General features: G+C 35.1%; 1 protein-coding gene and 2 long non-coding RNA genes across 3 annotated transcripts in view; 2 read left to right on the top strand and 1 right to left on the bottom strand.

Moving 5' to 3' along the window:
• The window catches only part of LOC120354453, a 10137-nt gene extending 8467 nt beyond the window's left edge, over positions 1-1670 (bottom strand). Inside the window, exons 1-2 of the long non-coding RNA XR_005573040.1 lie at positions 1282-1670; positions 184-290 (exon numbers count right to left, since the gene is read on the bottom strand). This is a non-coding gene — a long non-coding RNA (uncharacterized LOC120354453). The remainder of the gene's footprint in view (positions 1-183; positions 291-1281) is intronic.
• The window catches only part of LOC111047778 (retinoblastoma-binding protein 5 homolog), a 58122-nt gene that overhangs the window by 29406 nt on the left and 15549 nt on the right, over positions 1-13167 (top strand). The window lies entirely within an intron of this gene.
• LOC120354452 lies at positions 860-2415 on the top strand. The gene is made up of 3 exons (XR_005573039.1): positions 860-1107; positions 1909-2015; positions 2311-2415. It is a non-coding gene; the product is annotated as an uncharacterized LOC120354452 (long non-coding RNA).

The following is a 13167-nucleotide window of genomic DNA, read 5'->3' as shown; positions in this document are numbered from 1 at the left end:
TTAGGAGATGAGCTAACAATAATATTAGTTGAATGACATTATGGAAGAGGAACTTTGGATTATCAGAATCTGACTAATATCATTTTCAAAAAATGCAAAGCTTTCAGTCTTTGATGTTTGTAATCCCTCCTCCCCTTGATCCAAAAAACTTGTCACAAGCACTGTTATTGCGGTTTTGCTTACCTCTAAGATGATAAACTTTTTTCTCAGCTGAGCGTATGCTTGTCTCTCTCTCTCTCTCTATAAACTGCTGCGTTTGAATTCAGTGTATACTGTTACCTTCTTTAATTCTGAAAAACAGAATGAGAACACCAGGAGTAAATTTCTCTTCTTGTTTGTTTTAACAAAAACTGTTATTTATTCTACACTTGTCATTTTCACTCTATTTGTTATTATACGATTATTAGAATGAGCTAACAAATAATATTAGTTGAATGACATTATGGAATAATGAAAAGAGAAATTTTAACCTATAGGAAAATTTCAATTCAAAAGGAAGAACTTGCGGATTACCGAATCTTGAATGATTTTGCGAGCTTTTGCTTCTTCCTTTATCAGAAATATTAGGAAAACTACACATTTATGTTGACTCAGTGCATGTGCAATCTGTGCATAAATTCATCCTTGAATATGCAAGTATATTATCTGAAAGATTCTCTAGAACAAGAAATTTAAAGAGTAATGGGGTTTTAGCACATCTACAAAAGAGTTTCTTATGTATACTAGTCTGGGATTGCTTCTCTCCCATGAGTCAGTGATTGATTCACTTTAATCTGTCAGTATAAGTTGAATTTGGTTCTTATATCTTAGAGATTCATGATGCTGATGTTGTCCTTGGAAGCTGTCTGAAGTAGAATGTGCTAATCTTCGACCGAGAGGATAATTGGAGCATATCTTCCAAGGTTGTCTCTCACTACACTTGCATATGAGAGAGAGAGAGTTTCTTGTTGTGTTTTACCAGTACATGGAGTCAAATATGGTCATATATCTCTAGATTTCAATTTCATTTGATCTGATTGCAAAGAATATTAAATTTTCGATATAGTTAGCAATAACAAATAGAGTAATAAAGCTTCACCACATCGGGATTATCAACAGAATCTTAAAGTGAGTATTATTATTTCTTGCTTTCATATTACAGAATCAAACAGTGATTCAACAAGTTAATATGCAAGTAATGTGCATAACTATTAACTGAATCAGTAGTTTCCAACTCTTGTAATGTGAACAGATCTATTAGTATAATTTATCAAATAGTTTCATCAAATAACTAACACTAACCTTTGATTTGCTGTGTCATCCTCCTCCGCCTCCTCTTCCTCCTCCTCCTTATCCTCCACTCTAATTCTGCTGATTGCTTCTCATGTTATCAGATCATGAAATCATGATGAAAAACAACTCAGTGTTAGATCTCTTTTTTAAGTTGAGTGGATTTTGGAGCATATGCTGTGAGTAAGAATAACATAGACTCCCACTAGTAATATTAGTAATCTACACAGAAAAGTTTTCTCTCTATTTGTTATGCATCATGACAAGACTTCTGTAATCTTTCAGATAATATACTTGCATATTCAAGGATGAATTTATGCACAGATTGCACATGCACTGAGTCAACATAAATGTGTAGTTTTCCTAATATTTCTGATAAAGGAAGAAGCAAAAGCTCGCAAAATCATTCAAGATTCGGTAATCCGCAGGTTCTTCCTTTTGAATTGAAATTTTCCTATAGGTTATATATCTCTTTTCATTATTCCATAATGTCATTCAACTAATATTATTTGTTAGCTCATTCTAATAATCATATAATAACAAATAGAGTGAAAATGACAAGTGTAGAATAAATAACAGTTTTTGTTAAAACAAACAAGAAGAGAAATTTACTCCTGGTGTTCTCATTCTGTTTTTCAGAATTAAAGAAGGTAACAGTATACACTGAATTCAAACGCAGCAGTTTATAGAGAGAGAGAGAGAGACAAGCATACGCTCAGCTGAGAAAAAAGTTCATCATCTTAGAGGTAAGCAAAACCGCAATAACAGTGCTTGTGACAAGTTTTTTGGATCAAGGGGAGGAGGGATTACAAACATCAAAGACTGAAAGCTTTGCATTTTTTGAAAATTATATTAGTCAGATTCTGATAATCCAAAGTTCCTCTTCCATAATGTCATTCAACTAATATTATTTGTTAGCTCATTCTAATAATCGTATAATAACAAATAGAGTGAAAACGACAAGTGTAGAATAAATAACAGTTTTCGTTAAAACAAACAAGAAGAGAAATTTACTCCTGGTGTTCTCATTCTGTTTTTTAGAATTAAAGAAGGTAACAGTATACACTGAATTCAAACGCAGCAGTTTATAGAGAGAGAGAGAGAGAGAGACAAGCATACGCTCAGATGAGAAAAAAGTTCATCATCTTAGAGGTAAGTAAGCAAAACCGCAATAACAGTGCTTGTGACAAGTTTTTTGGATCAAGGGGAGGAGGGATTACAAACATCAAAGACTGAAAGCTTTGCATTTTTTGAGAATTATATTATTCAGATTCTGATAATCCAAAGAGAAATTGTGTGTGTGTGTGTGTGTGTGTGTGTGTGTTTTTATGCTCTAACACATAATGTAACCGTGAGAGCAGTGGAATGTTCGAAATTCATCTATTAACCTCGTGAAAAACGCAGTAGGCGTTGATATGGATTTGTTTTGCAACAATGATTCTAACCATGTCAGCAAGAAGCAAAGATGATGAATCGCATAGTATCTATATTATAAAATTCAATTTTAGAAATTCATTACAGAAAATAAAGTTTCTGTTTGTTTGTCATAACTATACTATAGGCTTTTGCATTTGTTTTCATGAGTTTACTACTGTCAAAGGTGTAAACTTGAGTTCAAAGTGTTAGCAATGCTATTTTCTAAATAAGTCACTTGACTGATACTATTACATCAGTATCTCTTTCCTCATGCATGAATCTTTTCACCCAGCTTGATTCTAATTTTATAAATCTATGTTTGGTTTCTCAAAGTCTTTCTTGTTAGTGTGTGTGGTTTCCAAACTATGAAATATCACACTTTCCTTCTCCTCCAAAATGAAGAAATTATCCAACACTGTGAGTGAGAATATTGTACAACATCTAAAGCCAATGAAATTATAGTGTTTTTTCACTCTAACTTTGAGTGTGTGGGTTAAGAGTAGTGAGATGAAAAAGCTATTCATACTAATCTGGAGAGTGATCATTTACTGTAATCTAATTCATGTTGAAAGTGTACATCTAACTAGACATAGAAGTCTCCTCCTCATAACTAACCAAATCCCTAGACATATTTATTGTTCAACAAAGGATGCTAACAACAAAAAATTTGTACCAAAAATATTCTATTGCTTGAAGCAAAGAGTATCTTACTTACATCATATTGTAATCTTAATTTTCCAGCATTGTGGTGTTATTACAGTATTCCATAAAAGGTTTTCCATGCTTGTGACAGAAACTCAATTGATAGAAAATCTATGTTCCTTATAGCATTTGACACAAATTATTCCTCTTGATGGACAAATCTCCTTCGACAGTGTGATTGTGATCACAAGTCACTATGATCGAAATACACTCAAGTTTCTCTCTCAAATTTGTATTTCTTTTTCAAATTCTGCTGGTTGCTGTTCCCCGAATGTCTCTGTGGCTTTCAAAAAACTCTACTCATCTAGTTCTAGCTAGATATGCATCTCGCCTGATAGAGGAATCAAATAATCGCTTTGCTTCTCTCAACAATATAATATATATAACCACTTGTGCTTTCACCAACTTAATCTGAATCATGATTCGACTTTCATTTCATTTGACTTTGAAGTACTATCTTTTGGATACATCAAGGTTGTCTTTACATGTCTCTTACACTTATCTAAATACCTACTTGCATAATTACTCAAATAAAACTGTAATCAATAGCTTTCATTTTTCCTTTGATAGAAAAAGTTCCTCTTCCTTCGTTCTGCCTTATCTCTAATAAGTAGTCATTCACTGTCATATCAAAATAAAAAATTATAATATTATTCTTTTCTCCTCATGCTCACTCTCCATGAATGGAGATCTTATACTATTTCTTGATGTCCCTCTAGAATATTATGATTGATCTTGTTGTGCTCTCTCATTCATCATCTTTGCTTCTTGCTAAAATTATAATATTATTCTTTTCTCCTCATGCTCACTCTCCATGAATGGAGATCTTATACTATTCTTGATGTCCCTCTAGAATATTATGATTGATCTTGTTGTGCTTCTTGCTCTGTGATTTTCAATCATTTGTATTTTCTCTACATTTAACAATCTGTCTATATACGGATTTTATTTGAACTTTTGCAGTTACATTTCTCCTATTTGATTGAACATCTCTTGAGATGAAAATCTTTCTTGTTACTGCATCTCAGTAAACATGTGTATCAACAGAACTGCTGATTTTTTGTTTCACTTCAATGTAATTATGCACATTCACTTTTATCAATTGTGCACTTTGCTCAAGTACTATCATTAAAATTTCAACTATATTGCTATCTTCAAATATGGGTATGTTTACATTCTACAATCAAGTAGTATGCTGCTTTCTTTATTTAGCTGCAACTAATATACTGCATCTTTACATCAGTGCAACTTTACTGCATCTAATTTTGCTTCAACTCTGATGCTCCATTTTCTTAATTTTGGTGATGCAGAAAATTGTATAAATTAGTAGGTGTGAAGCTTCATGGTTTTTTCTTATGACTGATCCTTTAAAAACTTTACCACAAATAATGTACATATAGTAAGATCAAATTGAATAAAACAAGATGAATTGAATCTCTTCCATTAGATGAAGTGAGAAGGAGACTTGAGAGAGTAGTGTACTTGATAAGAATGACTCGAGGTTTCCAAGCTTGGCTGTTTGCATAGAGTGAGATTTCAGAATCATTCTTTTCTGTCAGTATTACATGGGTTGTTTTGAAATTTCCACTTACCATTGCTGCAATGACAAGTCCATAGAGAGGAATAACGATTCAGTTAAATCTGTCAGTTAGATACATGCCTCAGTTCTGTTATTTCCTTCAGAAAAACCTGCCACTGGAAGTTTCATTTCTCCATACAAATGGTGTTGTGAGAAGGAGACTTGAGAGAGTAGTGTACTTGATAAGAATGTCTCGAGGCTTGCTGACTGAAATTTTAGAATCACTCTTCATTGTCAGTATTACTTGAGTTGTTTTTAGATTTCCACTTACCATTGCTGTAATGACAAGTCCATAGAGAGGAATAACGATTCAGTTAAAGCTGTCAGTTAGATACATGCCTCAGTTCTGTTATTCCCTTAAGGAAAAACCTGTCACTGGAAGTTTCATTTCACCATGCAAATAGTGTGTGTGTGATCTAGAGAAGCAATTAGCATTGTCAAGCTTGACTTGTAGAATTTCTTAGTGCATAGCGGACTGCATTCATAACTTCTTCTTCCTCTCATTCTTCTCTTTGGAAGCTATTGTACATGATGGAATGTGATTATCGTTTCACTTAAATCTGTCAGTTAGACACACTTCTTTTTTCTACTTCTTCCTATTCTTCTTCTTCTTCTCCATTCCTCTACTTCTCCCTCTTTTTGAGAGCAACTTCTTCTTCCTCTTCTTCTCTGTTCTCATACTTCTTCCTCTCTTTGGATGCTTGTTATTATATCGTTTCACTTAAATCTGACAGTTAGACACACTTCTCCTTTCCTCTACTTCTTCCTCTTTTTGAAAGCGACTACTTCTTCTCTGATCTTATACTTCTCTATGATAGCATGATAAATTTTTTGAATGTGATTATTGTTTCACTTAAATCTGTGAGTTAGACAAAGATGAGTCGGTTAAATCTGAGAAACTTGATTCACTTTAATCTGTCAGCAGTAGAGCCATTGAATTTCTCATTCTCTATTCCTCTCCTTCTTCTACTTCCAAACTCGATTCACTTTGGTTGAAAATCACACAGTTAGAAGTAAGATGTTTCAGTTAAATCTGTCAGTAGGAGAGTCTTGGATTTCTCATTCTTCTTCTCCACAGTAAAAATCTCACAGTTGGAAGTAAGATGTTTCAGTTAAATCTGTCAGTAAGATGAGATTTTCGTTTCACTTGTTGATAGTAACCTTTCTCTCCTTTTTCTCCTTCCAAACTCAATTCACTTTAATCTGTCAGCAGGAGAGTCATTGGATTTTTCATTCTCCATTCTTCTACATCCAAAATAGATTCACTTTAATCTGTCAGCACTAGAGTCATTGAATTTCTCATTCTCCATTCCTCTCCATCTTCTACTTCCAAGGTCATTTCACTTAAATCTGTCAGTAATACACTAATTGAAATAGACCGTGACTATCTATAGATTAAATGGAGCATAACTAGAGAAAGTGTGAGAGAGAGAGAGAGCATCATTGTTGTCATCTTCTTCTTCCTCTTCTTCTTCTTCCTCCTCTTCTTCTTCTTCTTCTTCTTCCTCCTCTCCTTCTTCTTCCACCTAGAGAAAGTGAGAGAGAGAATCATCGACATAGGATGGGTGCGGGGGGAGGGGGAAAACTCGTAAAAAAAGCGTTAGTATCCATACTTTCATACTACTATTGTCTTGTGGTTTTGAAGAAAGCAGCTCAAAGGGCAAACGAAGAGTCTCTCCATATACTAATTCGGATGTAGTAGCCTTGATATCTTCCTTGAAAACAGATCTATACCAAGAAGAACTAGTGATAAGGCTTCAACCCAATCAGCCTTAGCATGAGCCATAATTGCGGCTTTTAGATGGCGATGGAATCGTTCAATCATACCGTTTGATGTAGGATGCCAACTTGTACTTCTGAGTCGAATCCCAAATAGCTTGGCGAATGTGTTGAAGAGGTTGGAATTGAATTGTGTCCCGCGATCTGTAGTCACAGTTTCTGGGAAACCAAAACGAGATATCCAGCAATCCAAAAGTGATGACACACTGTCTCTGCAGTTATGTCAGATAGTGGATAAACTTCTGGCCATCGAGTAAAACGATCTGTCACCGTTAAGCAATATTTGATAGATCGTGCAGGAGGAAGTGGGCCAATCAAATCGATGTGGATATGAGAAAATTTTTTTGTAGGTCTCACAAAATTTCCACAAGGAGCATGAACATGTCGAGTAATCTTTGATCGTTGACAACCAGTACAAGCGCGAGCCCAATCTCGACAGTTCTTGCTCATGTTTGGCCAAACAAATCTGTTGCTGACTAACTTGAGTGAAGCATTGGGTCCGGGATGACTCAGGTTATGGAGGCTGTCAAAGATTTGTCGTCTAAAAGGTTGTGTAAGAAACGGTCGAGGTTTCCCTGTAGATACATCACAGAGCACAGTAAGTGGTGATCCGGGAATGGGTACACGTTCCAATGAGAGAGAAGAATTCTCTGGCGTTAGTTTCTTAAGTTCTTCATCAATTTCTTGAGATTTGACCAATAACTCATAATCAAGGGTTGTATTAATAGCTTCAATACGTGAAAGTGTATCAGCAACAATGTTTTGGGTGCCTTTGACATATTGTATATCTGTTGAAAACTCAGAGATGAATGATAGTTGGTTTAGTTGAATCGGTGGAAGTTTTTCACGGTTCTGTTGAAAAGCATAGATTAAAGGCTTGTGGTCTGTGTAGATAGTGAAAGGGTGTCCTTCTAAGAGGTGGCGAAAATGCTGCACCGCTGCATAAACCGCAAGTAGCTCATGATAGTATGCAGGCCAACCGCCTTCTTTCAAACATATTTTTTTTTTGAAAAGAAAGCAAGAGGTTGCCATATGCCTTCAACCAGTTGTTGTAAGCATGCTCCAACTGAATGGTTAGAAGCATCAGTAAATAAACCAAGTGGTGCGCCAATTCGGGGATGGACAAGGAGAGAAGCTGAAGAAATGCAGTTCTTGCAGGTTTCAAATGCTTCTTCAAGTTCAGGTGTCCAACCAATATAGGAATTTGAATTGATGATTCCTATGTTGAAATTGATTAAATGGAACTAAATGATTGGTGAATTGATTTTAATGTTGAATGACAAATTTAACTATTGATAAATATGAAAGATAAAACTGTTACAAGTAATAAACAAACTAAGCTGGTTGAAAACATCACAGGTGGCAATCAGATGATTCGCCACACTTTCATGCTATATGATGATAATAATAGTGTTAATATAGTTTCCTCACAGTGCATTGTGTTAGGAATATAGTTTCTCATATAAACTTTTGTTTGCATATGAGTAATGGTAATGGGATGAGCTGATGAAATAACACGTGGGACAGCGATACAAGATTGTAGTTGCGACGCTTTAGGCTAATATAATCTCTATGGTAAAATCATTTCACTTATATGGGCTACTTTATTCAAATTAATAAAAGGGTACTACAAGTTTTATATTGTTTTTATTAATCTCTATGGTATATTTTTAAGCATTCTTAATTGAGACGCCGAGTAGTAAACATCGTTGTTTAGAGCTGCGGAACATAATAACAATTGTGTTGTGATTATTGCAAAAGTGAGTTATAGCTGATAGACGACTAGTGAATCCATCCGTTACGTTACGTATGAGATCACCGGTCAGGGCGCCATATGGATTAATTCCGGAATTCGAGGAATTGGGAGAAGAGCAGGAGCAATCAACATCTTCAGGACAGGTCCAGGAGTCCCCTACAATGGAGAAACTAGCAGAGCAATCTACATCAAAGGCAATGAATTTTCAAAGGATTATGAACTTTTAAAGCAGATAAAGCATGAACTATGGGCGGAAGCGGAATATGAAAAAAGAAAAGTTCTGAGAGCTGATTTCGACAGATTTATTTCAATAACTAATAAATTGTCGGAAACAATCGTCAAATTAGAAACTAGGTCAGTGACAATTTCACAGCTAGCGGCAGGGCTCGGAAACACCAATAAGGGTATTCAGGAGTCCCTTAAAAATATAAATAAGGCGGTAGACACTATGAAACAAAGTGAAAGTAGGCCCAAGTTAAGCTATGCTGATATGGTGCAGTTGCCAGTCGAAGGATAATAAAGTTGCAGGGAACAATGTTAGGAAACTACAACCACAGGAGCATATAGTTATGCTGCAGCCATCAAACCAGTCCTGAACGAAGTGGAAAACAGTAGAATTATTAAAAATGTATTGCGGGAGAATATCAAAAACAAAGATGATATTATAGTTAAAAAGACCGTGAATGTTAGATCATGATTTTTCTGAATTCGGAAGAGGACAAGAAGAAAATAATTGAAAATGAGGCGTTGAAGACTGGAAATATGAAAAATTTGAAAATAGTTGAACCATAGATTAGGAAGCCACGTTTAATAATTTACGATGTCCCTAGTGATTTAAGCAAAGAGGAGCTCGTCGAGAGCATTTTCAACAAAAACTTTGCTAGCTCTGAACTAGGAAAAGAAGCATTTTTAAACGGATGTAAGCCTCTCTACAAGGTTGGACCAAAGAACAGGGAAGTAGTTCATTGGATCATTGAATGTGAGCCCGAGATAAGAAGAATTCTAATAAATAGGAAACGAGTCTTTGTCGACATGACTCTATTTCGGTTCAACGGTGCTTCAAGTGTCAGTGCTTTGGTCACGTTTCAAAGTATTGCAAAAAAGAAAGTGAAGTCTGCGGTCACTGTCCTGAAGATCATAGCACTAAAGATTGTCCAAATACCGCCAAGGAAGCAATATGTAGCAATTGTAAGAAGAACAAAAAGTCATCAAATCATAAAGTTCACGATCCACAATGTCCTAGCCACCAGAAATCATTGCAGCAATTGATTGGAAAGACTAATTATGGGATTGTTTAAAAATAGATATTGTTCTCAAAAAATAATAAATCAGACTGGAAATATTGTGAAGGACATTAATGGAATTTTAGGTAATTTGAATGATACATATAGAGTTCAACAAAGATCAAAAAGTAGGACTTCACTCGTATTTAATTTTGGAGGTTACACTGACCTGAATATTTCCTTCGCCAGCGTAAAAAACGAAAAAGTAAATATTTCCAAGGGCATTGCTACCGTAGTAAATAGGAAATGTATGAGCATTGATTACTTCAATAGTCTAACTACTATATTTTCACAAACAAGGCAAATTGATGCGTCGACGAGACATTGAAAATACTCAATTTGTTTTTATTGACAGATAATAGTAAATTTCTTTCCAATCTAGAAATATTACTATCTATGATCGATGAATGTGCTTCAGATAAACAAGCTCTGACAGTTGGAATTGATTTTTTTGGAACCATGGCTGATGTATCTTGTATTAATTTTTCAAGTACTGTCTTGGCAACAAAACATATTAAATATGTGTTTTATTACAAGGGTATAAATAATCTTACATTTTTAAATATTCCAGAAGAGAAAAACAATGAGAAAGCATGTCCATGTCCAACGGGATACTTACCTGAAAAACCACCCAAACATGAATTTATAAATAGTATGCTGGAGCTCAGAAAACTTATTGAACTCTTATTCGTACCTGATATAGTCCAGGCGCTGGCTTACATTGAGCATACATGAGAGAGGCAGAGAATTTGACTTCGGATTATTGTTAGGGGGTCTTTAGTGTATATGAAACTCGATGTCGTCACGTCCCAGGGTGGTCGACAGCTTGGGGGGGGAGGGGGGTAAGTAGTAAAAAACGCGCGTTTATAAAATCGCCTGTCCTGCAGTTACTATTCATAGTACAGCTTTTAATTTTTTCTCAATATTATGTACACATAACTGGCGTTCAATGTGGCCCTCTACATTTTTGCGAAACCGCATAGTTTTTCCGTAAAAAATAAAAAATTTCGAAAAATGTATTTTTTTATTATGGATTTTTTGTTATTCCTCGAATATTCGAGGAAAAGGCTCCTAATAAACGTTGTAGGCCGTTTCTTCCTGAATCCAATGATATATATAGTTTGGTGGTTACGATTATAGATGCGGCGGTGGGAGGGGGATAAGTAGCACTGTTAACGCTGCGGCGCGGTCCTCCCCCATGATTAATGCGCGTAATGGCTTGTCTATCGCATCGCTCCTACTAGTATATGCATTCAAATTATGTATTTCAGGAACGCTATCTTATGTATTTTCGGTCGCTGAACAGGATTTTTCAACTCGTAAGTCTCAATAATTGATAATTCTCATCAAAATATACAAATTATGGTCAAAATTACAAACTTCATCTCATTATCATTATTTATGATTACATCGTAATGATAAACCATCTTGTTAGATATGAATATCTATAATCGTAAAGATATGAATATTTATGATAATAATCTAAGAACATTTCTATGGCCAACTGGAAAAAGTTATAGAATGGGCTTCTGCTTGGATAATGAAGGAACCTACGTGGAATTCAACGAGAGTAATAAAAGATTCTTAACAAAAGAAAAATATATTCTTGTTAGTATAGATACACAACTCATGTTAAACGGTGAACTGTATCAGAAAATACATCAGTTGACATTTCTGCTTCAAGTCTTCCTAATATTACGTGGATGGATGGTGTGCCAGGGTGTGGAAAGACGTTTGAAATACTGAACCAGCATAAACCAGCATAGGAATAGATTTAGTTCTAAGTCAAACAAGAGCAGGAATCAAAGACATCAGAGAGTCTGTCATTCATAAGTACGGTAAGGATTATTGTAGAAAAATAATCAGATCAGATTACAGAACAGTTTCATCTTTCATTATAAATGGAGTGGGCAAGAAATATATATCATCGTGTCTTTATAGATGAGGCTGCACTGATGCATGCTGGCTACATTGGTTTCGTTGCGAAATTATCAGGATGCTCCGAAATTTTCCTACTTGGTGATTCTAAACAGATTCCTTACATCGAAAGGAGTGGACTGAAAGTTAGATGGTCTCATCCTTCAGTTTTTTGTGTGCCCACACGGAAAGTGACATTAACTAGAAAATGTCCGATCGATGTATGCTGCGCACTATCCAAATGCTATGGTAAAATTGAAACAACTAGTGGAACTCTTCGCTCAATTAGGAAGACTATCTTTAACGGCGGTCTTCCACAGCTTGATCCAGAAACGCTCGTATTAACATACACGCAGAATGAGAAAAAAATTATTCAAGAGTTACTAGGTGTCAGGATTGATAAAACAATAAAAATTCACACGATACACGAAGCACAAGGTGTAAGACTGGTTTAAGTAAGTTATAGAAATGTTATTCTAGTGAGGACAAATTCAAAGGATCTAGAGATTTATAACAGTGAAAGTCATGTGATTGTAGCACTCAGTAGGCACACTCATCGTGTCAACTATCTAACAGCAGCGGAGAATGATCTCATATCATTGCTTATAAATAACACATTACGCTTTGATGATAAATATATAATGAGATGGCAGAGGAAAATAGAGGAGAACAAGCATGAAGGGGTGCGTCTGAATAAGCATGATGATGAGTAATAATAAGGTGCTGGATGTGGCAAATGAACTTGATTTGGTGGAGATGAGATAGAGGACAGTGTGATTGAGGATAAACAACAACTCCACGCAACTGCTCTTCAACACTCCAATATAACTGTATTTTCTCTCAATATCACGAGTATTAGGAAGAACTTCGATGACCTGATTATTCAACCGCAGGATATGTCCTATGATTTCGATATAATAATACTAACAGAATGCTGGATCAAAATAGATTATACACAGAAGCAACTGAAGGACTACAATATTTTTCACTCTTTGAATAATCGTACTCAAAATGATGGATTAATTGTATATGCAAAGGAAAATCTCAGCGTACAATCGGTAGAACTAAATATCAGACAGGCCAACGTTCTTCATCTACAACTTCAAACATCAAAAGAGAAATATAATATACAGTATTAGCAAAGTACAGATCACCTTCATACGCCAGCATAACAGAGTTTTTAGAGGACTTTGAAACAGTGCTTGGTAGACTGAGAGGTCAACTTATTATTTTCGCAGGAGACTTCAGAAACAATGATGTAAGGAAGACATGGAAAATAATCAAGGATGCTACAGATTCAAATCAGAAAAAGTATATACAACTGAATGCTTTGAAAATTAATGGTGACATAGTAACACTGAAAGATAATCCTAGAGAACTATTGAGTCATGTAAATAATTTCTTTGTTAATATTGGAGAGAGTATGGCTAACAAAATATCTGAGAGTCTGAATAAAAATATTAACC

The sequence above is a fragment of the Nilaparvata lugens genome, chromosome X (genome assembly GCF_014356525.2).
Source record: "Nilaparvata lugens isolate BPH chromosome X, ASM1435652v1, whole genome shotgun sequence".
Lineage (NCBI taxonomy): Eukaryota > Metazoa > Arthropoda > Insecta > Hemiptera > Delphacidae > Nilaparvata > Nilaparvata lugens.
This window is presented reverse-complemented; position numbering and strand designations above follow the sequence as displayed.